Below are 16,070 nucleotides of genomic sequence, written 5' to 3'. Positions count from 1 at the left end.
GGACAGTATCTGGCTACGGGAAGCTATGGCACCAAACAGCTCCTCAGCTCAGAGGAACTGTCAGACTGAGCTGCATGTGACCTGACTCAGCCAGGAGCTAGAGATCCTTGGGCTTGCTTGGCAGGCGCTTCACCGACTGCCTCCTTAGCCCCAACTGCTTTCTTTTCCAGAAAATTCTAGAAGCAATTCCAGTGCACCGGCCCACACAGGCCAGTGCTCTTTTCCAGCCATTTCTCAGCAACCCAGTGGCTGACATGGTTGATCAGGTGTGTTCTCTTGTGTCTTTACTCTAGTGACAGCCAGAATACCTCTGTCCCTCTAACTGCTCATACAGCACTTAGGTTGTCCTGAGAGAAAATGGCGAGGCCTCCAAGGCCTTTGCTCACAGTTTCTTAGAATGTCTCAGGTGTCCTGATGTACCTTACATTGGGCCAGCAGCTCCTGGGGCAGGATTTTCCCTCTGACTCACCCGCTTACCCAGACCGTACCCCATTAATTGAGTCTACAAGGTCCTTTGAAAGGGCTAAAAAAAAAAACCTCCTGGTAGAAGAGTATGGCACTTCCATTGTTGGTCCTGCTAGAGGATGTCCATCAGGGGTGATTCTGTGGGTTAAGCCAGAAGAGACAGGTTGGGACTACAGGCTTTTTCCGTCACAGTACCACTAGGTGGCACCCTCAACCCTCACTTAGGGCTAAGCAACACGACTGGGGGAATCATATTTAACAAAGGGGTGTCCAGGCGTTTCAGGAAGATGGGTACTCACTGAACAGTGACTAGAAAAGAGCCTCAAAGCTGAGGGAGCCTTAGGTTAGACAGATAGAGTACCTCACCCCTATGCTTTTGACGTTGGAAGCTCCTATTTTCACACATCCCTCAGTGTTAAGGATCAGTCTGTACTCACAGGGCATGGTAGCTCAGACCTACTGTGCCAGCATTTGGGATCCCAGGATTGCTATAAGTTTAAGGCCATCCAGAGCTACACAATGAGTTTCAGGCCATCCTGGGCTACGTAGAGGATCTCGCCCCACCCCCGACTGCTGCTCTTGTCATTTTGTTCGTTCCAGTATCAGTGTTCAGAGAGAGTCATTCAGTCCGCTGGAGAGAAGGGCCTTGACTGACTGAGGACCGGGGTTTTGTGACTCACTGTGTGTCAAGGATGTCCTAGGGCTAGCCCCACTAGAAGAAGGATGGGAACAGGAAAGGAGACTCAGAAAGACCAGCAAAGAAAGTGTCATATCATACAGTTTGGAGTGCGTCCTGGCCTGAGCCATGATGAGGAAGTTGAGGCAGAGTAGGGAGAGAGGCAGTTCCAAGACACCAGGCCTATCACTATTCCCTGAAGGGGGCTAGCCCATGACCTCCTGCTAGTGTCTGTACTTTCTGACCCACATCCTTCCTTGATGGCCACACAAGGGCCATCCCCCAACGATGTCTGTACTCTGTCTTGACCTTTGTCCCTATCTTCAAATCAAAGTCCAAACTTCCTATGTGCCATTTTGTGGTTGCTACTTCTATAAGTTAATTTTTAAATGCATTTAATATTGCTGTTATGCTCTTATGTATAAATTTGTACAGTTTATATCATTTTATATTTATTCTTCTTTCAGAGACACAGTGTCTACAAAGATGTATATTCAGTAATTGAAAGACTATAAACTTTCTGACCTACAGACCTTCAGGTTCGTTAACTCATGGTATTTCTGAGACCATCAGCATACCATCTCTGCCTCTTTTAGAAAGACATTGTTTTATCTGAGCAGTTACTGTCAGTTTTATTCCCAAGGAAAGTTCCCTCAATTTGGTTTTTCATTTGTTTGTTTTTTGACACAGTGATTCTCTATGTAACCCTGGCTGTCCTGGGATTTGATCTGTAGACCAGGCTGGCCTCAAACTCAAAGATCCACCTGCCTCTGCTTTCTGAGTGCTTTTAAAGGAGTGTACTGCCACAGCTGCCACCTTGGGTTCTCTCAATCATCTTTTTCCTTGTAATTTCTTTTCTTTTCTTTTTTTTCATTATTTTTTTCTCTTTTATTAATTTATTCTTGTTACAGCTCAATGGTTATCCCATCCCTTGTATCCTCCCATTCTTCCCTCCCTCCCATTTTCCCCTTATTCCCCTCCCTTATGACTGTTCCTGAGGGGGATTACCTCCCCCTGTATATGTTCATAGGGTATCAAGTGTCTTCTTGGTAACCTGCTGTCCTTCCTCTGAGTGCCACCAGGTCTCCCCCTCCAGGGGACATGGTCAAAGGTGAGGCACCAGAGTATGTGAGAAAGTAATATCTCACTCTCCACTCTACTGCGGAGAGTGTTCTGTCCATTGGCTAGATCTGAGTAGGGGTTTAAGGTTTACCGCCTGTATTGTCCTTGGCTGGTGCCTTAGTTTGAGCGGGACCCCTGAGCCCAAATCTGCCTATCATAATGTTCTACTTGTAGAGTAATTTCTTTTCTTATAACCATTTCCTCTCCTTGTCCACAGATGAGATGAAGTTGGAAACAAAACAATGATGACTTTTAGTCTTTCCCTTGTCCATATGCTACAGTTATGGCCGGCTGGGTCAGGACTTCAGGAAGCAAGGGACTCCTTTCAAGGCATCAGTGGGGATGGAGGCAGCCACATTCCAGCCTTCTAAACCTTTTAGAGAGATCTAGAGAAGACTTACAAGGTCACTGTGCTGTTAAGTTACGACCTGGTCACATGAGACAATCAACGTCTTAGTCCAAAACCATGGCCAGTGATGATGATGATGGTGATGAGTATTAGGAAGGAAACCCAGCTGCAGAAGAGAGTCCAAAAATGCCTGGGAATGGCAGCTATTCGAGACAAGCAGGCAGTGGCTGTGCGTGTGGGTGTGCCTAACCCAAGGTGCCCACTGAACCAGAGGTATTCTCTGCACTGGGGGGGGGGGGGGGAGGGTCACATACCAGGATCCACTCCTGACTTTCCTTTTCCATGAAGCTGTCCCATTGCTAGGCTTGGCAGTAGGACTGTCTCATCCAAAGAGGAAGTTCACCTTTTAATGAAGGCATTTGGGCACCTGAACTACACCAGGTGACAGTGTAGTCACTGGTCAGTAGCAGTCACCTGGGGTTAGATTCCAGACTGCCTCCATTGTAGTAGTGAGCAGCCGGAAAACTCTGCTTTGACCTCAGGATGCCACGCACATGTGTATTCTAGACAGTGGTCTTCTTTGGCTATCTGCTTTGTAGAGACAACAGGAAAGGACAGAGCAAGCTTGGTGACGAGGGTGCTCAGAGCATTGACATGGCCATAGAAACAGACAGCGCCCTCTAGTGCCCACAGAGGAATTATTTCAGTGGCGAAGAGGGCAGGATTAGAGCTCTCTATATCAAGGACCCAAAGTCAAAGAAAACAGCAGCAAGAACCCCACTGTATCGATGTTGATAAGGCTCTCTAATGGACTCTCTTTATACCCTGTGAGGGAAATCACTTTCTCCCATTCCCACTGATAAAAATCAACAGCAGGAAGAGATCCAGAGCCTTATGACGCTACATGTTCTATAAGGACTGTCATCTACGCCCAGTCCCCCAGGGACCCACACTCTCTCCATTCTAGAACAGGCTGGGCTGTTCCTGTCATCTGCCAATCACTTTCTGGTCTTGTAGGTCTGTATGTCTCACGTGGGCCCCATCTCCCTGGCTTCTCGTCCCCCCTCTTCTCCCCTGGTATAGACCTGATTATTCATTGCATTCCTCTCAAAGCCTTCTCCCACCCCCAAACATCTTCGCAATCTTCCGGATGAGTCTTTCTTTCTTTTCTTTTCTTTTTCTTTTTTTTTCTTTTTTCTTTTTTTCCTGTGAGCCAAACTGGCCTTCAGCTCATGATCCCTCTGCCTCAGCTTCCCGTGTGTTAGGACTACAGGCATGTGTCGCCACACCTGGTCTGGCCAGACTTCAAAAAACAAGTATTAAGACTTGGCGGTAGCTGCTAAGCAGAGCGGATGCATACAGTCTGACTCAATGATTCCACTCCTAGGGTTAAACCCAACTGTCAAGAGATGGTGAGGACGGTGCCAAGAGCAGCCACAGTTTCCCACATGCCCATCAGTGGGAGAATGGGTAAACACTCTCACAGGATGCAAGGCTCCGCGACAATGAAAGTAAACAAGCTACCACTACGCCCAGTGATGCGACTTCCACAAACCCAAAGGTGAGTCACAGAGGCCAAGCACCAAGTCACTAACGCATACGTGACTGAATTTACGTAAAATTCATAACCAGGTAAAATAAGTCTCCAAGTGACAGAAGTCGGGGTTCTGTGTCATCTTAGGAGAAGGTAAGTCCAAGGAGGGCCTCTCTCACAGCAGTCTCTTTCTTAACACTAAGAGTTATTTACACTAACATGTACATTTTGGAAAACAAATTAACAAGCTGTATACTTATAGTCTATGGGAGATTTTGTGCATGTTTCACAGACTTTGATTTTTAATAAAAGCTGAATTTAAGAAGTAAAGATAAGAGGTCGGGAATGTAGTACAGTGGGTAGTGTGTTGAGATTTTGTTGTCGTCTTGGCCCAACCCAAAGTCACCTGGGAGGAAGGAACTGCAGTTAAGCAATTGCCTAGATCAAATGCAGCCTTGTGGCCACATCTGGGAGACACTGTCTTGATTGATGGATTGATGTGGGAGAGCCCAGCCCACTGTGGGCGGCACTTCCCTAGCAAGGTGTGTTTGGACCGCGTAGGAAAGCTGGGTGAGCTTGAAGCAGTGAATGAGCCAGTATGTAGCATTCCTCCACGGCATGTGCTTCAATCCCCACCTCAAGTCCCAAATTCCGTTCGATGATGAACTGTGACCTGGAAATATAAACAAAAAACAAACAAACAAACAAAAAAAATCCTTTCCTCCCCTAAATGGCTTTTGGTTTGGTGTTTATTACAGTGACAGGAAAGCAGCACACTACCAAAGAAGGCCTGGCTTTGATCTTCAGCACTGCGTAAAGCTGGACACCAAACATGATGGATTGTGGCTGCAAATCTATCTTGCAGGAAATAGTGGCAGAAAGAGCAGAGGTCTAAGGTCATTCTTGGCTACTTAGCAAGTTCCAGGCTAGCCTGGGACACAGGAGACCATGTCTTAGGAGGAAAACAAACAAACAAACCAAACAACCAGGCACCAGAGTCAGGAGCGAGCATCCTGCAGCCTCTCGGCAGGTGATAGGGGTGCCGCTGAGGACGGTAGAGGAGGGGAATGGAAAGGGACTGGATCCCATCACTGGGTGGAAGAAGCTGCCCTCACACAAGGACACCAACATCGGGGGAGACCAGGGCCAGTTCACAAGGTTACAGAGAGGGACCCAGAAGAGTTCAACTGTGTGGAAATCAACAGTGCGGGCCATGGTGGGAAAGTCCTTCCAGCTAAGATTGAGGATGCTTATGCTCCAGGGTTGAAGGCTCCCGGCAAGTCACTGACTGTGGGGTATTTTCTGCTCATTTATTTGGCTTCACTGGAGCCACCCTGGGAAGCCACCACACATGGAGACCTGTCATTCTACTGAAATGCCCTAATTAGCTGAGACATAAAGTCAGGTCTTGAGTGGCAAGGGAACATCGTGATTAGCAGCGTTGAAGGGTCCGCCATGGGTCCTTTGTGGCAATACTGAAGGCCCGAGGTGTGGGCAGGTGTTCAAGTTCCAATATTTGAAGTTTGTTGTTAGGACTTACTCATCCTGCTGTTATTTATGAATGTGGGAGTTGTAGCTATTTCTAGAACTCAAGCCTGTCACATTCTTCAAGGCCTGCTTGACATGGACCCATCTGGATCCTGCTCTTCATCCATGTTGGGTCTCAGGGGGACCAACTATCACGCAGGGGAGTTCATGATGCCAACCTGCAGTGTTTCAGCCATCTTCCTGTCTCCTTGCCCTGGACAATAACAGGAAGTCAGGGCCAGTAAGGTCAAAGGTCATACAAAGAAGACTGCTCCATTCTGCACGTTGGAAAAAGTGTGCGGTTATGAAAGATTCAGCAGCTGATGTTAGAAGGCTAGACTACAACCCAATGATGTCACACACACCTGGTAAAGTCAAAGACTCAACTGCTGGCTCTTCCCAATGCCTGGCTGGATTGGGGAGGTCAGGAGTTAAGAGCTCAGAATCCGGACACAGGGTGGTTAAAGATTCCAAGCCTGGAGGCTGTGTGAAACTGGTGACCGCTCAATTTCTCTGTCCCCTGTTTTCTCATCAGTTAGTTGACCCACGCTTCTGTGGGAACCACAAAGAGCAAATGAGTCTAAGAGTACAATAAACATGGCTCATAGCTGGTGGTTGTGCCTCCTGCCCTCCTCTGCCCCGCAGCCACAGTGGGAGGAGATTTGGGAAGCTTTTCTCATGCAAGCAAATTTAAAATAAAATAGTCAGGGTATGCCCACCCCCATCTCATAGGAGAGGAAAGCAAAGCCCCCAAAGACTCGTGATTTAGCTTCCACTTGGCTGGCATACATATCTTCTTCCCACATCTGCCTGACATTAATCCAGGAAGTCAGCTCAAGCCTAAATCATTCCGCCACCTATACCCCTGTGCTGGGAGTTATCTGAAAGGAAGGAACCTCTGTTTGCTTTTAAACTGGACTGATATAGATACCAAAAATCTGAGAATTAAGGCTGGAGAGATGGCTCAGCAGTTAAGAGTACTCACTGCTCTATTAGAGGACCAGAGTTCGGACCACAGTACTCCTATCAGGTAGCTCACAAACACCTATAACTCCAGCCCCAAGGAGTTTTGATGGCCCCTTCTGACTTCATGGGTACCAAAATACACACACACACACACACACACACACACACACACACACACACACACTTAATCTTTTTTAAAAAAAATCTGAGAGCTTTGGAGGTGGAGTCTGGTCCAGTGTGCCTACACTATGGATGGAGAAATTGAGGCCCAAAGTGATGAAAGACCGGTCTCAGGGGCACAAAGCCCAAGGGTAGCAAGTACCATTTACTCTTAGCATCTATGAGATCAACCTATTTAAGATCCACATACACGAGATGACATAGCTCAGGGCTTCCCCACCTGGCTTATAACTGTAAGATTCTCCAGTGCCACCCATGCTGGATTCCATTACTTGTATAGCTTGATAATGTTCTATTGTGTATACCTGTTGTGCTTTTCTTGGCCACTCATTAGTGGACAGACTAATTAGACTGTATTCATACTTTTGCCATTGTGGGTAGTATTGCAAAGACCATGGAAAGGGCAGATGCTCTCTACCCCACTGGTACGGTTCCCTTTGGAAATATGCCCAGGAGTGGGGTTGTGGGCCATATAGAAGTTCTATTTTTAGTTCTCTGATGATTGACAAATGGTATTCTTGTTTGTTTGTTTGTTTGTTTGTTTTTGAGACAGAGTTTCTCTGTGTAGCCTTGGCTGTCCTGGACTCACTCTGTAGACCATGCTGGCCTCAAACCCACAGAGATCCATGTACCTCTGCCTCCCAAAGTGCTGGGATTACAGGCCTGCACCACCACGCCTGGCACCAACAGTGCTCTTGGTTTGTGTTCCAGATTCAGTTCAAGAGTGCATTTTTGGGATTATGCATCTTAAACCTAGGGCTGCCTAATCTTGATGCCTTAAAGAGCTTGTAGCCCTATTAATATTGTGTATTAATATTGAGTGTATCACATTTACAGTGAGCTTTCTCTCTATCATCTTGCTCATCCCTGTCAGCATCCCCTCAGGGTCAGCATTTGTGGCTTCTACCTTGCATGTGGGGCACCTGAGCTTGGGCAGATGGAGTGGGCGGCTCTGCTGGGACACATCACAGAGGCCTTGTCCTTGAGAGCCTCCTAGATGTAGGTAGGTAGTATCTGTGTTTATTCTGGAAGATTCTCTTCTAGGGGCAGGGGTTAGGCCTCACAGGAAGCTTCCATAGGTCTTTGCGTACAACCATGCTCTGCAAATGCTTAGGGGACCAGCTGTGGTGATGGGTAATGGAAAGAGTGGGCATCCAGCCCCCTGAACTATCCCAGATGACCTGCCCCAACACTGGGTAAACTTGCACTAACTAGGTTTCACTATTAAATGCCCTCAGCATGCTGCTCCTCTCCTGGGTCTTCGGGGTCCCCTCTGGAGAATTAAAGTCATAGATAGGTGTCTGTAACTCTTGGAGGCAGGGCTGGCCGACTCAATCATCTATTCTGTTCTGGGCACCATGTTGTTTCTAGGGATAGGGACCCTGCCTGGGGCTCTTGAGCCGTCTGCTGTATGTCTTTCAGGCCTATAATTTTCTGTCTTTAATAAGGCTGAAGAGCACCTCTAGGCTGTGCCCATGCCCATTGATTAGTGCTTTTAAGAAGCCTCAAGTCCTGGGAACAGAAAGGGAAATCTGTCAAGGTGAGAATCCTAGGCTCAATGGAGCACAGGCCTTTATCAAGTCCCAGATCAACAGGCATGGCGCGCGCGCGCGCACGCACACACACACACACACACACACACACACACACACACACCACATTCACACACACACACACACCTTATAGAATGACTGTAGGGTTTTAAACGTTTTTATTTTCTGTATTAGTGTGTGTTATGTCCTGTGTGTGTTAAATTTGCCATGGTGTGTGGGTGGAGCTCAGACGGCAAGTTTGAAGCCCACTCTCTTCTCCATTATTGTGGATCTAGGAATCAAGCTCAGGTTATCAGACTTGCATGGTCAGACAGTAAATGCTTTTACCCACCAAGTCATCTGTCATCTTGCTGATCTGCAGATTTTCAGTATGTGTGTGTGTGTGTGTGTGTGTGTGTGTGTGAGAGAGAGAGAGAGAGAGAGAGAGAGAGAGAGAGAGAGAGGAGAAGAGAGTGCCAAGAGAGTCTTTGTTGTTTGACTTTACCTGGGGAGACGTGAACAAATGTCCATTTAACTCGCAGATAATGCGCAATGACAAGCCAAAATAATCATTTCACGCAAGTCTATCTTAATGATTAAAAAACCCCAGTGAATTTACTGGGGCTCCTTGCAGGAGTGTGGGGGAGGAATTTCTTCAGGAGCAAGCCTGACTCGAAGAAGCTGCATCACCAAAAAGCTGCACCACCAAAATTTGAGTGAGGGTTCAGAAAAGCTTTGTCCCCAGCTGCATACAGATCCAGGTGTGTTCTCTTCCCAGGAACAGTTGCTGATTATCTAGCTTTGGGGAGGGGCCTTGTGAATCTTGTAACTTTCAGGAGCCTCCTGAGACTTGTGGGCTTTATTTCCTGAGCGTTATGTCCTCCTCAGTATGGAGGAGATAGCTACACAGTCTCACCATGAAGCCCAGGCTAACCTTATATTGGAGAGACTCTGGCTTCAGTATCCTAGGGGCTGACATATGCACGGCCACATATGGCTCACAGTAGGTTTTAAATGAGTAGCTAGGGCTCAGCAGCTAAGAATGCTTAATATTTTTGCAGTGAATCTGAGTTCAATTTCTGTCAGTCGCTTGGATGTTCATAACTGCCTGAAACACCAGTTCCACAGGATTGGATGCCTTCTTCTGGCCTCTAACACTCCTCCATGCACACAGGTACACACACATGCACATAAAAATAACAAACAACAAACCAACAAACAAACGCTCTTTAAATCAGCAGCCATGTGAAGGCAGTGTGGGGCCAGTTGGCAGCCTCTAAACAACACTTTACATTTTAAAAGCAAACACAACTCAAATATTCATCCTGTCTACAGCCTTAAGGATTGGAAAGACCAGCCAGATGGGAGGCCAGGGTCAACCTGGTCTTCTCACTCCAGACTCAGTTCTTTGTACCACATCATACAACCTACAGAAAAATTGAAACAGATGTGACACTCAGGCCAGAAAGCCAAAACACAAGGCAAAACAAAATCAAATTTAAAAACAAAAGAAAGTATTTATAAGAGGCATAGATCTTTAAAAGGCATGGTATCTCTCCTTTAAAAAATTTTTTTAAAACCATATTGTCATGTAATGACAATGGCAATGACAGGTTGGGAAGTATAATAAAATGGGGGGAAAGCAAACATGGGGCCAGCAAAAAAAAAAAAAAAAAAGCCGGGTGTGGTGGCGCACGCCTTTAGTCCCAGCACTTGGGAGGCATAGGCAGGTGGATTGCTGTGAGTTCGAGGCCAGCCTGGTCTACAAAGTGAGTCCAGGACGGCCAAGGCTACACAGAGAGACCCTGTCTCAAAAACCTCCCCCCCCCCAAAAAAAAAAGGCTCAGCAAGTAAAGCCCTCTGCTACCCATCCTGATGACCTGAGTCAGTTCCTGGAACCTGCATAGTAGAGGGAAAAAACCAACTCCCACAGGCTGTCATCTGACCTTTACATTTGTGTGTGCACAAGTACACACACACACACACACACACACACACACACACACACACACACAAGTAAAAACAAAATAAGCAGCCATCCTTTCCACTCTGGATATCTAGGGCTGTTTCTGTAACTCACTTGTGCTCTTCCTTTTTTTTTTTTTTTTTTTTTTTTTTTTTTTTTTTTGGTTTTTCGGGACAGGTTCTCTCTGTGTAGCCTTAGCTGTCCTGGACTCACTTTGTAGACCAGGCTGGCCTTGAACTCACAGCGATCCGCCTGCCTCTGCCTCCCGAGTGCTGGGATTAAAGGCGTGCGCCACCATGCCCCGCCCTCGTGCTCTTCCTTTCAAGGTTGTCCTCCACAGGTTTTTTTGTTTTGTTTTGTTTGTTTGTTTGTTTTTGTCTTTGTTTTTTGTCTTCAGTTGAGGATATAATCTCTCCACAATTTAAATATGGATTTTTGCTTTATTTTAAATTTCTTCGTGAATTTTGAGCGATTGAATTTCAACAGAAACTGATGGTGCAGGATTACAGAATTCTGGACCAGTGGACCGCGGAAGCACGAAGACAAGAGGACCCAAAGGGATTCGGGATACAGCAGGTAATTCTTTAACGCTAGAGCCTGTGCCTCTATCACGAACCCGAGGGTTAAGGCTGAATCAGATAGACAAGTTATATCCTACGGTGAGGAGCCTGCGATAGCATGCTAGGAAAACTTCCATTTACTGTATTCTCATTAAAGAGTATGTCATGTTAGATATATTTACAAGAGATACACACAACAAACATTTAGAAATAATCCATAATCCAAACGGCCGTGAGTCCTTTTTCTCAATATTCTGGTACTCATGTAGCCTTTCAGGTTTTCCTGTGCATTTGCTTTTCCCTTTTCTCTCCCAGAGACATAAAAGCACACATTGTTTTCTAGTCCCATTGTCAGCTTCATTTGTCATTAAAATAATTTTGCAATAAAAGTTTTTCCTTTTTTAAGGAGAAATTATTGTTTTCCTCTCTGTGTATAGGATGTTAGAATGTATGCATCTACGACAGTGTATGTGCAGTCACTCCCGTGCCATGGCTCCTATCTGCATATCTGAGGATGACTTTCTGGAGTCAGTCTTCTGCTATGGTTCCTGGCATGGGGCTTTGCATAGTAAACGCTGTCACCCGCTGAGCCAGCTCACTGACCCCCGATAATAGTTTTACGACATTTTCTTCCCTGGGGCCGGATTTTGTTTTGTTTTGTGTTTTGTTTTTTAACCCCACCAGAAAACTGTAACATCGAAAAGAGATAAAAATAGAGCCGGTGTGATCAGAACAGGAGTGGAGGTGTGACACCTGCCTGAACCCGTCCAACAGCCTGACCCCATTCTAAAAGCCACCCTTGCACAACACCACTCTCCAGGCTGGGCTGTGAGACTTTGGCACCCCTCACTTAATCAGCTTGCTCAGTGGCTTCCAATTCTTCCCTTTGTAAATTGATACTCTATTCTTTGACCACATCCCATAATTATTTCCCAATGAAGGTTTTTGAACATTGGGGTGTGACATAATCAGAGCTATTAGCGTGAATACCAGATGCAGTCGACTCTTACTGAACTGAAATTCAGCTAACCACAAATCCCAATTAACCAGTTTTGTTTGACTTCGGGAGCATCAGGAGAACCAGCTTCTCTGCCTCAATTCTTCTCTCACACACGGAATTGGGAAGCCGAGATTAATCTAACAAAAATGTCAATTTGCTGTATTCTCAAAACTATAAACCACTACTGAGGAAAATTGAAGATGAACAGAAATGGGGAAATATGTAATACACATAGGTTTGAAGCCTTGTGGTTGTTAACATGCCAAGTCTCTTCTCCAAGTTTATCTCTGGATTCAATACAATGAATTCAAGATCTCAGCAGGGCTTTGTGAGAATATTTTAGCAAGGGGGGAAAATTAGTACACAAAATTTCCTTCTTTCTTTCCTTCTTTTTTTGTTTTTCCATAGAATTGCTGAAGCAATTTGAAGCGAAAGACTGTTGAAAGGCTTATTCTGCCTGATTTCAAGACCTAGTTTTGAAGTTCATTGTGACCTAGGTGGTTTGGTATCCAGGCAAAGAATTGCATAAAGGTCCCTGGAATGAAACAGAAAAGCCATAAATAGACTCACATCTTCATGGCCAATTGATTTTCAGCAAAGTGCCAACACAGTGAAATGTGGGAAAAGATAAAAAGATAATTCTTGAGAAAAGTGCTGGAGAGGTTGGTTGGCTCTTGAACAAAAATGAGTCTTAGCTTTTATCTCACAGTATATTTGAAAATTAACCTGAAGCACACCCTAGATCTAGAGGTAACCTCACTCTCTCCAGCGCCTACCTCCTCCTCCTCATTATTACTATTACTATTATTTTTTTAATTATTATTATTACTATTTAACACAACATCTCTCACTGAACCTGGAGTTCAAATTTTCCAGATGTAAATCGGGCTGCCAGAAAGCCCCAGCACTCCTCTTGCCTGTACCCTCTCTTTGGTGCTGGGATGTAAGTATGCAGAGGACCCCCCCCCCAGCCCCCCAGCTTGTTACCTGGGTTCCGGGTTCTGAACTCTCACCCACACACTCCATGAGTACTTCCAAGGCCCTGAGCCATCTCCTCGACCCTTTCCTCTGCTTTTATTTTTGTTCTCATTTTTAAAAATGTTACGTGTAGAAGTGTTTTCCTTACATGCATGTGTGTGTACCTGGTTTCCTCAGAGGCAAGAAGAGAGTGTTGGATTCCCCGGAACTGGAGTCACAGATGGTTGTGAGATACCATGTGGGTGTTGGAGCTCAAATGTAGATCTCTCTTTGCAAGAGCAGCAAGTGCTCTTAACTGCTGAGACATCTCCCTGCTCAACCCCACCCCATTTTTGTTTGTAAAAAAACTCGCTCTTCTAGGACTATTCGGATGGCTCAGTAAATAAAGGTGCTTGCTGCCAAGTTTGATGACCTGAGCACAATCCCAGGACCCACATGCTGGAAAGAGAGAAGTAAATTCTGTAAGTTGCCCTCTGACCTCCACAAGCATACTATGATATACACACATAGATACACATGAACGCAAAGAAATGTGAAAAAAAAATCATCTTTCTAGCTACACAGGAGCTTCACATTTAATAGGCAGAGCTGTGACATTTACTACTCATATCAGAGCTTTTTTCTCATTCTTGTGACCAAGTACCTGGCAAGAACTAACATGAAAGAGTTGGTTTATCTTGGCTTACAGTTTAAGAAGAAATGTAATCCATCATGGTGGAAAAGACACAGTGTCAGACTGCAGGATGGCTGATCACACTGCTACCACAGTCAGGAAGCAGAGAGACAGAAGGAAGCAGGCCCGGGCTGTCAAATCTGAAGGCCCACCCTAGTGATTCACTTCCTCCAGCAAAGCTCCACTCCTTAAGTTCCAGCATCTCCCCACAACAGTGCCACCTAGTGGGGGGCTAAGTGTTGAAACACGCAAGCCTGTGGGGGACATTTCACATACGGACCACCATGGCTAGTCTCAAGTTTGTCTTTATAGGTTTTGTTGTTTTGTTGGACCTGTGTGTGGGGACCTGTGTGTGGGGATAGGTAAGTATTCTATCACTGAAATACAGCCTCAGCCTTGTTTTTTTGAGATAGTGTCTCACTACATTGTCCAGGCCAACTGGACCTGGTCTCACTAAGTTGTAATCAGTTCTGGGTATCTGGGATTATACAGGCCTGGCTATGTGTTTCTTATACTGTTTTGTTATTTTGCAGTGATTTTTTGAGACTCAAAAAAAACCTGGGAACATCTTTTCCTCATTGCCTTGAACTTGGAGTCTCCTAGGCAGTGGTCAAAACCATTTATCATGCCTTTGATGTCTGCCAATTAGTCTACATATTTTACTGATCTCCTTTTGGGGATCCCTTCCACCTGCCTCCAGAATCAATGCCATGGGCAGAGCTTGTGCCTCAACATACAGCCTCTGAGTCCCAGGCTCTGTACTTAGAAGGATTCCTCACTTAGTTCAGTCCCCTACTGCTGCCATCTTGAAATGCCTACACATTAATTGAACAAAAGCCTCTGCATTATTATTCTGTATAAAGTCTCTGGTGTAGGTATTCTGTCTTGAATACAGGATGATCAGAAGCCAGAATTCTTTCTCTAGGACCTTAATGCCTGTGGCCAAAGCCAAGATGTCTATGCATTTTCTTTTCTAGATGAAAGGCAGAAGAAAGATCATGTTTGCCTTGAGACTATAAATGCACAAATCAGCCTTGGACAGGTTCTGCAACTTGTCAGATATCTTAACATTTGGAAGTTTGGGGGCAACTCCAGGGTACCTCGCATGAATCTTAGAATGTTGTTTTGCTTCTGTTGAGTTGGAATGCGCCTTCAGTACCTGTTAATGTCCGTAGGGAAAATGGTTTTGTATCCAGCAGGGTTGGTGCATTTTATCACTCTTTCACTAAAGAGACCTTTGGGGGCAATTACTTCTTCAGCAGGAAGGTGGGGGAAGAACTGGCTTCTTGCCTGCCATGTGACCTGATTGACCTCCCAAGCCTCAGTTTTCTCTTCTGTGATCAGACAATGATTATACTCCAGCTCAGTTATGAGATGACTTGGGTAATGGATCTGATGCTTGATGTATAAAACGAACACCTAGCAAATCCTCCCTCCCTCTCGCCCTCCCTCTCTTTTCTCCAAGATGATGCAAATCACAAAGGGCTTCAGCCAGCTGTGGGCAGACCAGGCCACAAGAGCAGACCCTGGAACAATTGGAAAAGCTAGACACTTAATGCTTCCTTCTCTCCAGGAGGAATTTTGTTGGCAGCTGGGAGGGAGGTTCCATATGAGAAGTATCAAGGCTGATGTTTGCTCTCTGGAGTAACCCTGTGCTTTGTGATTAACATTTATTAAGCTCCCAAGACAGCTTTGAAGATAATAATACGTCTGCACCTTCCTTTCAACTGGTGATCTCGGAGCGATACATTCATGGCAGCAATGAAACAGGGAAGCTTTTGCAAGGAGCCGGGACTCACTCCTTATCTTGAAAAAAAAGTAGGCTGGTGGTGAAAATTAAGCCCACAGAAGGGTGTGGCATGGGAGGCTTTCCTTGGACCTGAGTCCCCTGCAAGCTGTTTTGTGGCACAAATGAGGGATTATTCAATAAACTAACAATGATGACTAATGATGTTTGTGTCCTGTCCTTCAGTTTGTGTCGTTTTGACAAATATCTGCCAGATCCACTATCTCAGCCATACCTTGCGACCTCACGAGATGACGGTAAAGTTATCATTCCCATGATACAGGGGAGGCGGGCGTGAGACTCAGCAGAGGGACTCCAGAGTCTCGTCTCAGTCATAAACTAGCAGGGACGTGTTGGGGCCAGGATTCCTGGACACGGTACTTGGTACACAACAGACTCTCTCTAACTGTTACCCAAGCTGACCCGAGCTGCAAACCCTCAGATGTCAGCAGCCTCTGGGGTAAAGAGGAGGGAGTGGGTGGCACTGACTAATATGGCCATATTGACGGGCCAGGGCCCCAGTCTGCTGCACGGTGGTCACATTCACTGAATTCCAATGATCTGGTCACTTGAGATAATACAGCCCCTCAGGGTGGCCTCATCTGGGGTCAGATCTGTCTCTCTCACCCACTTAAGGACGTGCTTGTCATCTTCCTCTCCCACAGGACTGACATTTCATTTCCCTTAGTGCACAAAGCACTGCACTGTCCGCATTTCCTGACCCCTCTATCTACGGCTTCTGTTGCTGCACAGTTC

The 16,070-nt window shown here is 45.9% G+C and overlaps 1 long non-coding RNA gene across 1 annotated transcript; it reads left to right on the top strand.

Annotated features, from left to right (window-relative positions):
- The first annotated feature begins 202 nt into the window (after positions 1 to 202).
- Positions 203 to 15,465, top strand: LOC311603151. The gene is made up of 6 exons (XR_014780972.1): positions 203 to 266; positions 1,609 to 1,680; positions 4,000 to 4,173; positions 10,804 to 10,893; positions 13,216 to 13,316; positions 15,207 to 15,465. It is a non-coding gene; the product is annotated as an uncharacterized lncRNA (long non-coding RNA).
- The last annotated feature ends 605 nt before the right edge of the window (positions 15,466 to 16,070 follow it).

This window comes from Acomys minous (assembly GCF_964271855.1).
Source record: "Acomys minous genome assembly, chromosome: 8".
In the NCBI taxonomy this organism is placed as follows: Eukaryota; Metazoa; Chordata; class Mammalia; order Rodentia; family Muridae; genus Acomys; species Acomys minous.
This window is presented reverse-complemented; position numbering and strand designations above follow the sequence as displayed.